Below are 12,999 nucleotides of genomic sequence, written 5' to 3'. Positions count from 1 at the left end.
GAGGACAACTTGCAGGGAATCTTCTATCTTGAGTCACCATTCGGGGTTCAGGGGTCGAACACAGGTTTGTCAAGCTTGATGACCGGTCTCTTTCCCTACTAATTCATCTCACTTGCCCAGTTTCACTTTTCAAATGTTTTCTCGCCACGTTTCTCATTCTTGGCTGCAGTGCATCTTCTTAGGAAGAGAACAAACATTTACATGTATGCAGGACTTTTGTTTATTCACGTGATTCCTATTGACACATGTCTGCCCTATGGAGAGGACCAGTTTTTGTCCTCTGCTTTTACTGATATGGTCCATGTAACAAACATTTATTGAACACCTACAATGTCCTAGTTACTGTACTAGGCCCTCTTGGGTATATAGATAAAGACTTTAAGACAATCATAGTATTTTAGATGAGAAATAATTTCTAGACAATGTAACTATCGGAGTCTAGGAGGTGAAGAAAAGTAACAAGAGCTCATGAGCAGTGAGCACCTAGCGGAAGGCGGCATTATTCGCAGAAGAGGTGTCCTTTAAAGTCTTGACAGATGATAGAATTCATCATGCGGAGACTGGAAAAAGACAAAGCTAAGAAAAAATACGTTGACCCCAGAGAGTTTCTCAAACCACAATAGCGAATGGAAAGGAAATGCAGTTTTATTTGCTTTGGAAGGAATCTTAAGCCATCAGCGTGCATGTTAATCAGAAGTGTAAAGCTTGGCCAATGAGACGGCCACGGTGACAGCAGCTAGCAGCCGCAAAGCTGCAGTTACTCTGAACTGACTAGAGGGACGATTTATTTGGACAACTGCTGAAGCATCATCAACTCTCAGAAAGCTGCGGGTTCCCGATTTCCCGGTTCACCCTTGTCAAGTTCTCAGCGTGTTTTCGCCCGAGGTGAAGCACTCAGCCAGAAGGCCCAATTAGCGTCAAAGGGGAGGGGGTGGTCTCCTCTGCGGATAGACTTTGGCTCCTCCCGAGTCCTGCTGAGCATCCACTGCGCCACGCCAAAGATGGCTTCCTCGCGTTCCCTTGCCTCAGCTTATCTCTCGCTCACCTCTCGGCCACACTCAACATGGCCCTAACCCAGGGTTGCATTCCTGTGGAACCGTCTCCGGACAGTTCTCGCGAGGTTTGGCGGGTCTCCCCCCCCCGCCCTCCCCCTCCCTGACTGCTCCCGCCCTGCCTCGCGCCGCCGCCACCGCCAGTGCCGCCGGCGCCGCTCCTCCTCCGTGTCAGTTGTTGAGCTGTAATGGCGACTGGGCCGCCGCTGCCGAAGTGACTCCCGGGCGGGGGAGCGGGGCCGGACCTGCGCCTGAGAGGACTGCGGAGAGCCGCAGCTCGGGAGGGGATTCGCGGCGGGGAGAGGAGGCCGCCTCTGCGCCTCTCCCGTCTTCCCTGCCGCCCGGCGGATCCCAGGAACCGGGCGAGGCGGGCACCCGGTGCGTCCCCGGAGTGGGGAGGCCAGGCCGGGCAGCCCTGGGGCCGGTCTGGGCGGCGTCACTGCACCCTCCGCCAGGCCCCGCGGGATGCACCGTGGGAGCCGAGGGCGGAGGCGACACTCTCAGGTGAGCCGCGGGAAGACCTGGCGGAGCCTGCGGACTGCCTCTGTCCGCGGTCCCGGGTCCCCGAGGTGGTCAGAGAGGCGGGGCGGGGCCGCCTGGCAATGCCTGGGGAACCTCCCTGGGTTCCGATACTTTCCCGGGAGGGTCATCCCGAGACCTGGGTTCCTGAACCTGCTGGTGCCCACCGAAGACCAGATTTGTTTGCTTACCTGCCAGTGTCGCCCTCACCACCCTCGCCCCTCCTCTTGTCTGCATAGAGTTAAGCTACCCTCTCACCTTTGGTCTCCGAAGTGTCCCTTCTTCTTATAGAAATAAAGCATATTTTGGGAAATTCCGGGGGACTAGCTTCAGTGTCAGGGATGACCAGTTTCTGTTCCTTTTCCTGGGTGTGATATTCTCCAACTGGAGTATGGGGAAAACTTTGATCAGCTACAGTCCAGCAGTTGTTGAATGGAATCTACCGGCGTATTCACCATGATTGGGCGGGGAGGGGTCTGACATGTAACAAGCCTTACGCGTTGGAAGTTGTCACTATCGATCCCCGCTCCCCTCCCCCCCTTTAAAAGTGCAGACCAATATGCTAAATCGTATTTAGCTAATGTCACAGGATGCGGGCAGGAATTTGCCTGGATTTTAGTTTTCAAGCTAGGAAGGTGCAAATAGGTATAGATTTTAATGGGTTTTTGATGTTGTAACAAATGTTTCACTTGGCGGTGGGGGCGGGCGAGAAATAGGTTATTAGGAATAGTGGTCGGTTTCCATGTACTCTACTTAATTGTTTTGGTGGTGACTCTTGTTTTGAATTTGGAGGAGTCGTTAGTGTTGCCATGTTAACCTGCCCTCTTAGCTTGTATTTTAAGGACTTTAAAGGGAAGTCTATCCTAGGCCAAACTATTTACAGCTGAGGATTTTTGAAGACACTAATGAAATCCTGCAAGCTGCTCTATATTTAAGAAGTGTCTTAATTTAAAATATTGTTTTAAAAAGGCAGTGTGCTGCTAATGACATGGGGTTGTGACTTTGGAAGATTGTTAGACCTGTACTAGAAGTTACTTGAAGCGCATGAAAAATGTAAAAGTTTTGGTAAACTATTTAATGCAATAAATCTGAACTGTCATTGCATTCAACATAGTATGCCTTAATCAGAATATAAATGTCATGTTAGAATACATTGTATATGTGGATAAATACATGTGTATCTTTGTGCTTTTAGTGATAGTAGTTATATTTATAAACAATTTTGTACATACATAAAAGATGTTTTTCTGACAAATATTGGTGTATAAGTATTATTTAAGGCCATAGTACCTATAGAAGTAAACTGTGGTTTTGTGAATTAAAGTTTAAAATTTTTCTTCTGATTGTCATTTTTTAAAAATCCATTTTTAACACTGTATTGTGGGTACAAGAAAGGAAGTGAAGTCCTTATATAACCACTTTAGTTTGTTAAACTGCTATAACTTATAGTGAGAGCGAAAGAGAAGTTTTCTGAAAATAACTGACCTTTTTTGGGGGGGAAGGGGGCTATATTTACAAATACATGATTTACTTTGCATGCAGTCTTGTGAACAAAGTAGACAAATATTTTCATTTTGCAGTTGTGGAAACAAACACTCAAAGCCATTTATGTGGCTGCTGCTTTATTCTGTAGATATTCTAGAATTGACTATACTTTAAATATATTATCTTACATGGTTTTGCTATTTGTTATTATTTCAAAATATTTAAAAAATTGTATTCTACTTTACATGACATTTGTTCCTTAGGTTGATTCCTGGTTTTTAAAGACAGTATTTTCATAAAATTTTATTAGTTATTAATAAATAATGAATTATAATGAATCACTACTCTATTTGAACTTTTTATTTGAATAGTTCTTAAGATACTGTAGTTAAAATAAAAACTGTAGTTAAGACCTGGAGGTGTGGCTCAGTGGTATAGCATTTGCTTAGCATGCATGAAGCTGGAAGTTCAGTCCCCAAAAGTGTAAGCAACAACAGCAAAACAAAACAATTGTTATCATTCATTTTGTTTAAATGTTCAATTGTGTCACTTTTGATTGTTCTATTCATTTTATACTCTTGGTTATGTAAAACATATTTATGACACATGATAAGTGGTAACATAACAATAGAGACAGTTGATTTAAAAGTTGTATACAGTTATATAGTTGTGATGTTACTTTTGCTGTGTAGTCAGATTGCAAAACAGTTATCCTCTCCCCCTTTGCTATATAATCCTTAGTGTTGCAGGTCAGTGAAAGAATGAAAGGGTTACATAGTGTCGTCTTTCTGCATTAATTTTTTTGTTGTTGGTCATTGCTAGTCTCAGTGGAGCTTCACACTTTACCTTTGGGTATTTTGGGCTATTTGTGTTTCTCATTTGGCGTGTAAGTTCTAGAGTGACAGAGATCCTCTATTGGTTATTGTGAACTCAGTTCCTAGCATATATTAGAATAACCAATAAATAATAGTTGAGATAATCTCAGTCCTAGGATAATACTTTAAAATCAAAACAAAAAACCTGGTTCTTAGTTTGTAGGCACATTTTATGGTTTTTTTTTTAGGACTATGCTCCAAATGTCCATTTAAATTTTCTGGGTATCAGGGGAATGACAGCCTGGGATTTAAAAGCCATTGAGAATAAGCCACAGGTGGGTCCTGAAAACTGACTATTTTAATGATTTGCTTAGGTGCTGTGTTAGTAGTTGCTGTAATTTGAAGAAAATAGAAGCTTTAAGACTCTTAACGTGTTGCGTTAGTACGATAATTATAGACTTGCAATTACTTTAGGTCTTTTTTAATCACAGGTGTTTTGAATACTGGAGGTTAGTTGTCTGGTATCCTTGTTTTTTTAAGTAGGAAGGCCAGCATCATAACTGGAAGAAGAATCCACAAAGCAGCTTTAGGTCTACATTTGTTTTATGTGCCAGATAATTGTCAAATGGGAATGTAATTATGATTAACCTACCAATGCTTTTATGTCACTATTAATTAAAAACTCAAAGTGAGTCTCACTTCTCATGTTAACTTAAAAATAAATAGCAATCAGACTGTAAGTTAAAGTAGAACAACTTTCTGGGAAGAAATCTGGCATTTCCTATCAGAATAAATAAAGTCTGTATACTGTTTGATAGAATCACTTAATGTTTGTGAATTTTATGTTACATAAATTTTAACACAAGAGCCCATTTCCCCCCAAAAATCCACTAAGAATATTCATTTATTATGATCACAAATAAAAGGAAACAAGTATTAAACAATGTCCAAAATACCCATTGGTAAGGGAACAGTTAAAATCATAGTATATTTATGCTGTAAGATAGTTTGCAGTTGTTAGCAGGTTTTAGGGATCTATATTTACTTCAGGAGAAGCAGCTGAGCATGTCCTTCACATCGATCAGACAGCAGACCTCATAGGTTCACATTCTAGCCACATTTATACTAGCTGTGTCCATTAGTGACTTAATTTCATCTATAAGGTGGATATGCTGACAGTGTTTGCATCACGGGGCTGTTGTAAGAACTAAATGAGTTAGTGTGTGCTAAGTGAGCACAGGTGCATTATGTATCTGCTTCCTGTCACTATTCTGTACTGACAGGGAACACTGCTCATGATTATATTGTTTACAAGAGATAAGTTGTACTACATTGGATAATGTGATTTGACTTATAAAAAATAGGATGGAGCCAATAAGTTGATTCAGTGAGTAAAGGCACATGTTTTACCTATGAGCATGTGTATCCCAAACAACTGTAAAACAAGGGCAAAGCTAGGAAGAGTTCATCACAATATGTTGAACTCAGATTTAGCCACATTTGTGTGTCCTCATCCATAATGGAGATAATGGTCTCAGTTCCCTTTTACTGCATGCATCTGCCAGAACAATTTTCTGTTCACTAATTTGAAGGTTTGATTAATATGATGTTCCATCTTATTGCATATATCAGGGACAAGTTCTTCAGTTGACTGTATCGAAGAGGAAAATTGATGAGTTGATTCATTTAAAGAGAGTAGTCAACTGTGATGAATGCCATCAATGCCGTCAAGAGGTCAAGTAGATTGAGGAGTGCAGGTGCCCATTTGATTGGAGAAGAGGTCTTTGGTGATTTTAGTGAGTGAGAACTACTGCTGTGGGGAAATCAGGATGTAAATGTAGTATACAGTAGCTCAAAAAGTGAGTGAAAGTGTCTCTAATTGGAGAGGCAGAATCTATCAGACATTTGAGAGGTTTGTAAAGGAGAAACAGTAGTAACAGGGTGCTGGGTGGAGGGTTTTTTATTTCTTAAGATGTCATTAAAGCATAACCTCTTATAGGACAGTGTTGGAGGGGAGATAGGGACAAAAGTGAAGAAAATGTGGCCTGAGATTTCTTGAGAGAACGTGGGTGACGTGTGCCTATGGTTACTTTTCTCCAAAAGTTACTTCTTTTATTATTTTTATTAAAGGCCATGCATGGTGGGACACACCTTTAATCCCAGCACATAGGAGGCAGAGGCAGGCAGATCTCTGAGTTCTAGACCAGCCTGGTCTACATAGATAGTTTCAAGCCAGTTGGGGTTATATAGTAAGAAAAGAAAAAAAATTGAAAATGACATTTTATTTGTGTGCATGTGTGCATGGATGCATACTATACAGAGCATACGGAGGCCAGAAAGCAGTTTACAGGAGTCAGTTCTTTCCACTGTGGTGGTCCTCAGAGTCCGACTTAGGTGGTCAGGGTTGGTGGCAAGGTGTCTTTACCCACTGAGCCATCTCATCCATTCCACTTGTTTGTTTTTCCATTTTTTCCCAACACAAACTCTAAGTTAAATGATACATTCAGTTCTTTTTAGTTATAGGCTTTTATGAATCTGTGTACTTTATTATTATTATTTTGGATAGGGGCACACATTGTACCTAGGCTTTCTTGGAACTCCTTATATGGCTCCAGCCTGACCTCAAATTCACTGCATTTCCTTCTGCCTCAGCCTTCTGAATGCTGGGATTATAGGCCTTCACTACCATACCTGGCTGCCCTGTACCTCACTTCCCCCGACTCTTTTCTTGAGACAGAGACCATTTTGTAGTTCTGGTTAGCCTGGTCTAAGCCAGAGTGTCTAGATTACAATTATGCACTCCCAAGCATGACCTTTGTATCTCTCTCTTATAAGGCAAATAGTTTGGTGTATTAGTTACTTTTCTATTGCAGTGATAAAACACTACAAGTAATACAATTTATAGAAGAAAGGTTTTATTTGATTTACAGTTCCAGAGGGGTAATAATCCATGATGGTAGAGTGAGGTAATGGGTAGCAGAGCTCACATCACAAGAAACTGAAAGCAAACTTGAAATGGTGAAGAGGTGCAAGTCTTTTAAAACCTCAAAGCCCCTAGTGACATTATTCCTCTAGCAAGGCCACACCTCCTAACCTTCCCTAAACAGCCACCAGCAGGGCCAAGTATTCAAATGCCCAAGACTTGCAGGAGACATCTCATTCAAATCACTACATTTGGTAATGTTTGAAAATACTTGCTCCTTGTTAGCTTAAGATCATATTTACTATCAACAAATCAGCATTTTAAAGTATTCTCATTTGTCATTGTACTTGATTTCAACCAGATTGGGGTATGTGTGTGTTGCTAACTTGCATGTGTGTTTTAAAATAGGGTCTTGCTAACTTGCTCAGGCTTGTTTTGAACTCACTGTGTAACCCAGGAGGGCCTTAACCTCAGCAATCCTCCTACTTCAGCCTCCCAATGACAGTTTATAGGTATGTACCACTGTGCCCAGCTTAACCAGATTTAAAAAAAAAATTAGTAGTAGCATTAAAGAAATATTTCTAGCCAGGTGGTAGTGGCACATGCCTTTAATCCTAGCACTTGGGAGGCAGAGGCAAGGGAATCTCTGTGAGTTTGAAGCCAGCATGGCCTACAGAGAGAGTTCTAGGACAGCCAGGGCTACACACAGAAACCCTGTCTCAAAAAATAGAAACACAAAACAAATTATATTTCCATTTTCTAATGGCAGGGTAACCATCCTAAGTTAATGTTTTGAAGTTTATATTCATTTTGAGCTTTCATTTATATGATACAAAATAAAACATAATAAATAAGTTTTTTTAAAAATTCCTTTTATTATTATTATTTACCTTTGATCTAGACAAAGAACTATTCACATATACTTTGATTTTTAAATGAAACAACTTATTTTCTGTAAGACAGTTAACCTCTTTGTAAAACAGACATTGGAATAACACTTTGAGTCATTTAAGAATGGTGTGTGTGTGTGTGTGTGTTTAACATGTGCAATGATACATGCCTGTAACTCAGTTATTGGGAGAATGAAGTAGGAATGTTTAAGGTCAGCTCCATAGTGAGTTCAAAGTAAGCCTGAGCAAATTACCAATACCCTGCCTTAAAACATACAGATTAACTCCAATCTGCTTGACTAACAATGATATTCTTTTAAAAGATTCCTTTCTTTCATGCACATGAACATTTTGCATTCATGCATGTATGTATGTATGTATGTATGTATGTATGTATGTATACATGTATACCACATGTACTTGGAGGGCAGAAGAGGCAGTTGGGATTATAGACAGTTGCAAGTTGTTAGTGCCCTATCTTGGGTGAGTAGACATTTGTTCCATCTCCCCACCCACCCCCGAGAGTAGGGATCACACAATGGAATTAAGCAAAAACTAAAGATATCAATAAAAACATTCTTTGCTAGAAAATAGTCATCCATCTATCTTCAAATATAAAACTAAGACGTGCGTGCGTGTGTGCATGTGTGTGTTGTGTGTGTACACGCACAAGCACACATAAGTCAAGAGAATGTTGGTTATGCACTGGGATATGATTCAGTTGATAGAGCCTACGCATGTACAAAGTTCTAGGTTCAACTCCAGTACTGAAATAGGGGGATGGTGAAGGGGTGGGAGAGAGATCTGAGATAGTAAACCTCCAAAGGGGTACAGAAGAGTGCTAACACTGACTATGTGTAAGGAATCCAGTGATCAGAGCTAAGCCTGATCACTGCAAGGGTAGTGAGAACTCTTGACCACTGAGTCATCTTTCCAACCCCACAAAGGTATTCATAAATTTGAGGAAGTTAAAGATGCTTGTACTATATATATCAAGGAGGCAAAGTGCCAGAAAGTCTCAGGGATGGACTCTTAAAGACATGGCAAGGATATAAAAATGGAGTGACCAGCACTGAGTTCTTTAATAGCACAAGCGTGGAGCTTGTGCTTAGCATGTGTGGACCCTCTAGTTCAGTCCCTAGCACTTCTGCCTACCAAAGAGAGCCACAACTAATGGTTATGTCATTGCCCCTGAAGGATCTTGTTCCTTTTCTTCAGCTTTAAATTTATTGCAGTTTTCTTCAACCACATGGGATTTTGGAGGAGTGGTTGAGATAGCGTCTTGCTGTGTATTGCAGGCTTGCCTCCAACTCACAATTCCCTTGTTTCTGCTTCAAGAATGCTGGATTATGGGTAGGAACCACCACACCTGACCAGTTTTTGGTTCCTTAGATTTTGTCATGTTAATTGCTGCCTAGAATCTGTCTACATATTTTTCCTATTTTCTATAAAGCTTTTTCTTGATCTTAGTGTACCTTACCTTTTACGTCTTGCCTTAAATGACACTTTTATAGTTCTTAGATTAGATTAGTTCTTTCTGTGATATGCTCTTATAGAACCTGTGTTTTTTCTTATTATCTCTCCATTTGCAATATGTGTTTGGAATAACCTTTTGAATCCCTTAAAGGCAGGGAGCTCGTATACTGCTATACATTACTGCTTAGCTGTATTCCTACTTACTGCATGTATGACACTCACCAGACACTGTTAAATGAATGGATGGCATGGATTTACAGTGAGGAAAAGCATTCCATGACTGTGGAAGATAACAGGAGTAACAGTGAGGACCAAAGGAATTTGTTAAAACACTTTACCTGCCCTGAGTAGGAGGAGAGGATGAAGGGTAGAAATTTATGAGGAAGTCCTGTCCTTTGGAACAAATTTAGTAACAGTTGAGGTGCATAGAACAGCTTCCAAGGAAGTTAAGGTATGGTGAAGTTACTAGATCACAGATTCAAAGGTGGATTTGATTTAGGTAGATGATCAAGGTAATTTATGATGAGATTGGGAGGATAGAGGGATTATTTTATATATTTATGTTCTAGATGGTGGCAGTTCAGTGTTAGAAGAGGCATTAAAGGAATGGCCATTAGAGGCTTTCAAAACATTGAGAGAGATCTGGATTTAATTTACAGTTCTGGTTCTTATTAGCTGAATGACCCTGAAGTAGTTCTGTAGTCTGCCTGATTTCATCTTTTAATAGACAAAACGGATATTTGGATACTTGCCTGATAGTTGATGGAGATTAGAACAAGCCCTTGCCCAATGGGAAGAACAAATTCATAGTGCTTATGGCTATTAACTGTCCACACAGTAATATCCTTTAGTGTTAAAGGTCTATAATTCAAGGGATGTTGCCATATTTTTGTTTGGAAGCCACATGTTCTCAGGATTAGCTCTTAAAAAGCTCTCCCTTTAATACAGTTTTTTTTTCTCTAAAGTTCAGGTTTCATAGAGTAGAATTGAAGATAGTCTCTAGAGCTATAGTACTCAAAGTTGGCTATGTATCAGGATCCCTGTAAACCAGTGTTTCTTAGGTCTCAGACTGCTGATTCAGAATCTGTTGCCCTAGAGATTGCTAGCTGCCTGGAAGAAGGCATTGTGCCTGCTTGAAACTGACTTGTAGTGAGAATGATAGGGGTGTATATGTGGAGGGTTATTCGAGTTAGGAAAATAGTTAGAGGGCTTGGGGTATAGATCAGTGATGGGGCCCTTGTCTAGCATGTGTAAGAACCCAAGCTTGAAAGCCAATCATGATGGCGCATCCACTCATATTTGCTCCCAGCAATAAAGAGGCAGAGGTAGATGATCTTTGTGAGTTTGAGGTCAGCCTGGTCTACATATGAGTTCCAGGACAGCTAGAGCCACACAGTGAGAACCTGTCACAACAAACAAACAAACAAGAATTTGGGTTTGAGTACTAATACCACTGAGGCCAAAACAAGCTACAGAGGGAGGAGTAGGGGGGAGCATAATGATTTTAAAGTATTTATCCAAAAAGGCATTTATTTATTTTTATAGTTTAAAAAAGTGTGTGTGTGTGTGTGTATGTGTGTGTGTATTCTTCAGTGTAAATATGTACACCATATGTGTGTAGGATGCTCTGGAGATGGAAGCTGACAAACTTCCTGGAAATGGAGTACAGATGGTTGTGAGCCTCCTGATGTTGGTGCTGGGAACCATACTTCAGTCCTCTGTAAGAGGTTAACTGCTGAGCCATTTCTACAGCCCTTGTTTATTTATTTTTAAAAATAACATTACTTTGTGTGTAAATGCATGAATGTGCTTGAAACCATAGCCTAGGAGTTAATCTTTGCTGAATTAATAGCTAGGAGAAATGCCTTTCCTCTCTGAGTAGTTTCTATTGTTCAGTGAATCTAGATGGTATTGCGGTTAAATAAGGATCAGGATAAACAAATAGGCCGAATAGATGTTTATTCAGGGAGAAATAACTTACAACCTAGATGGCAATGTTTTATTGCTTTGATAGCTGCTCATTACCTCTGTCAAGAATGAAAACATGAATCTTTAACATAATTTACACATTTATTTTGTTTAACTTTTCCTTTTTCAACTTTGATGTGTGTGCGCGCACACATGTGCACACATATATGTATGTATGTATGAGTTTACACTGTTTTGGCATAATTCATAACTAGGCTTTTTTTGGTGATAGCAATAGCATATACTTTTCCTACCAGTCCTCAAATTTATTGTATATTAATGAGTAATCATTTTACCCTCTGACTCCCTTACTTTTGTGATATAATAATGTTTGGGTTATTATATGGTGTCTACCTTTACCTTTTTTCTATTCCTTGTTATCAGTTGCATGGTCAGTTGTATTTTTCTGTTAGTGCTTTATCATTTCTTTTAACATAGGGTCTTATAGGCTTATTTACACAATAGTATGTGAATTCTCATTCCCTAGTTTTCTGTCACCACCTCCTCAGGTTTAGTAAGACAGTAATATACATTGTGTTTGCCCTTTCTCAGAAGTGACTTTCCCAAAGGCTTTTCACTTATGTATATATGATCATGTTTCTCACTTCCATTGACCCAGTCTCATTTTGCTTTTCCCATTTGTTCTTCTGTTGGAAGTGCTTTTTTTTTTTTTTTAAACAAAACCAAACATTTATTTGTGAGAATTTCTTACAAGAGTACTATATTTACATAATTTCCACCCCATCTTTTCCTCTTCCCACCTCACCCTTTACCGTATCCAACTCCTCCTGTGTCCTTCCACTTCCTCTCAAATTCATAACCTCTTCTTCAGTTGTTTCTGTATGTATGTATATATGTATGTATGCATGTGTGTATGTAAATGCACTATGCTCAGTCCCTTTAGTGGTGCTCATATGTACATGTTTAGAACTGATCATTTGGATAATCTATCATGGTGCTTGTCCTTGAAGAAGATTGATTCTCCCTCTCTTAGCAACCTTTAATTGCCTGTACTTCTTTATCTAGAGGTAGGAACTTGTGAGATTACCCCTAACCATGTTGAATATCAACAAAGCAATGTCTTACCTGCTTTAGAGCCTATGGATCACAAAGTGGTGGGCAAGATATATTTAAGAGTAAACAAATTAGACTTAAGGCCTGTTGAGTAGGTGGGAATTCATTACTTGTTCGGTAAATATAGTTCTGCCTGTGGGTAGTAAGAGCATGACCTCTAGAGATAACTTACCACTGCCACTTTCTTAAACGTGTAAAATTCCCAGCTGCATCATTCTAAATATCTATCCAGAACCCAGAGAAGGATTTAGACAAGTTATAATAGCACTTGGGGAATAACTGAAGCTATGAAAAGAGTATTGAGGGATGGGGAGCTGGCTCGGTTGATAAAATGCTTGCCATGCAAGCATGAAGCCTTGAGTTCAGATTTCTAGAACCTACATTAAAAGTCAGGCATTGTGATGTGTGCCTGTAATCCTGGTTCCAGGAAGGTAGAAGGCAGAAGGATGCCTGGGGCTTTCTGGCCATGTACTCTAGTTGATTAGATGAGCTCTAGGTTCATTGAGAGACTTAGTCTCCAAAAATAAAGCAGATACCACCTTTGACTTCTGCCCTCCATGTGCATATGCACACACATGCACGCCCACATAAATGTATACACAGACATATACACACATACCATAAAAATATGTTGAATTTTCCTGGGAAGAGGGAACTAGAAAAGAAGAGGCCAGTGATAGAACTTTTGGAAATGTTACCATTGAAGTACCAGGCTGATGATGTAGAGGACCCTTCATCATTCAGTTTTACAATATGTGCTGCCAAAGTGAGCAACCTTTCATCATTCAAGAAGCAAG

General features: G+C 40.0%; 1 protein-coding gene across 1 annotated transcript in view; it reads left to right on the top strand.

The window, feature by feature from the left end:
* The first annotated feature begins 1,168 nt into the window (after positions 1–1,168).
* Cep350 (centrosomal protein 350) overlaps positions 1,169–12,999 on the top strand; it is a 139,839-nt gene continuing 128,008 nt past the window's right edge. Inside the window, exon 1 of the mRNA XM_051186011.1 lies at positions 1,169–1,556. The gene's annotated coding sequence lies outside the window, so the exon portion shown is untranslated. The remainder of the gene's footprint in view (positions 1,557–12,999) is intronic.

This window comes from Phodopus roborovskii, unplaced genomic scaffold, assembly GCF_943737965.1.
Source record: "Phodopus roborovskii unplaced genomic scaffold, PHOROB, whole genome shotgun sequence".
Classification (NCBI taxonomy): Eukaryota; Metazoa; Chordata; class Mammalia; order Rodentia; family Cricetidae; genus Phodopus; species Phodopus roborovskii.
Note: the sequence above shows the minus strand (reverse complement) of the source record. Positions and strands in the feature narration are given on the sequence as shown.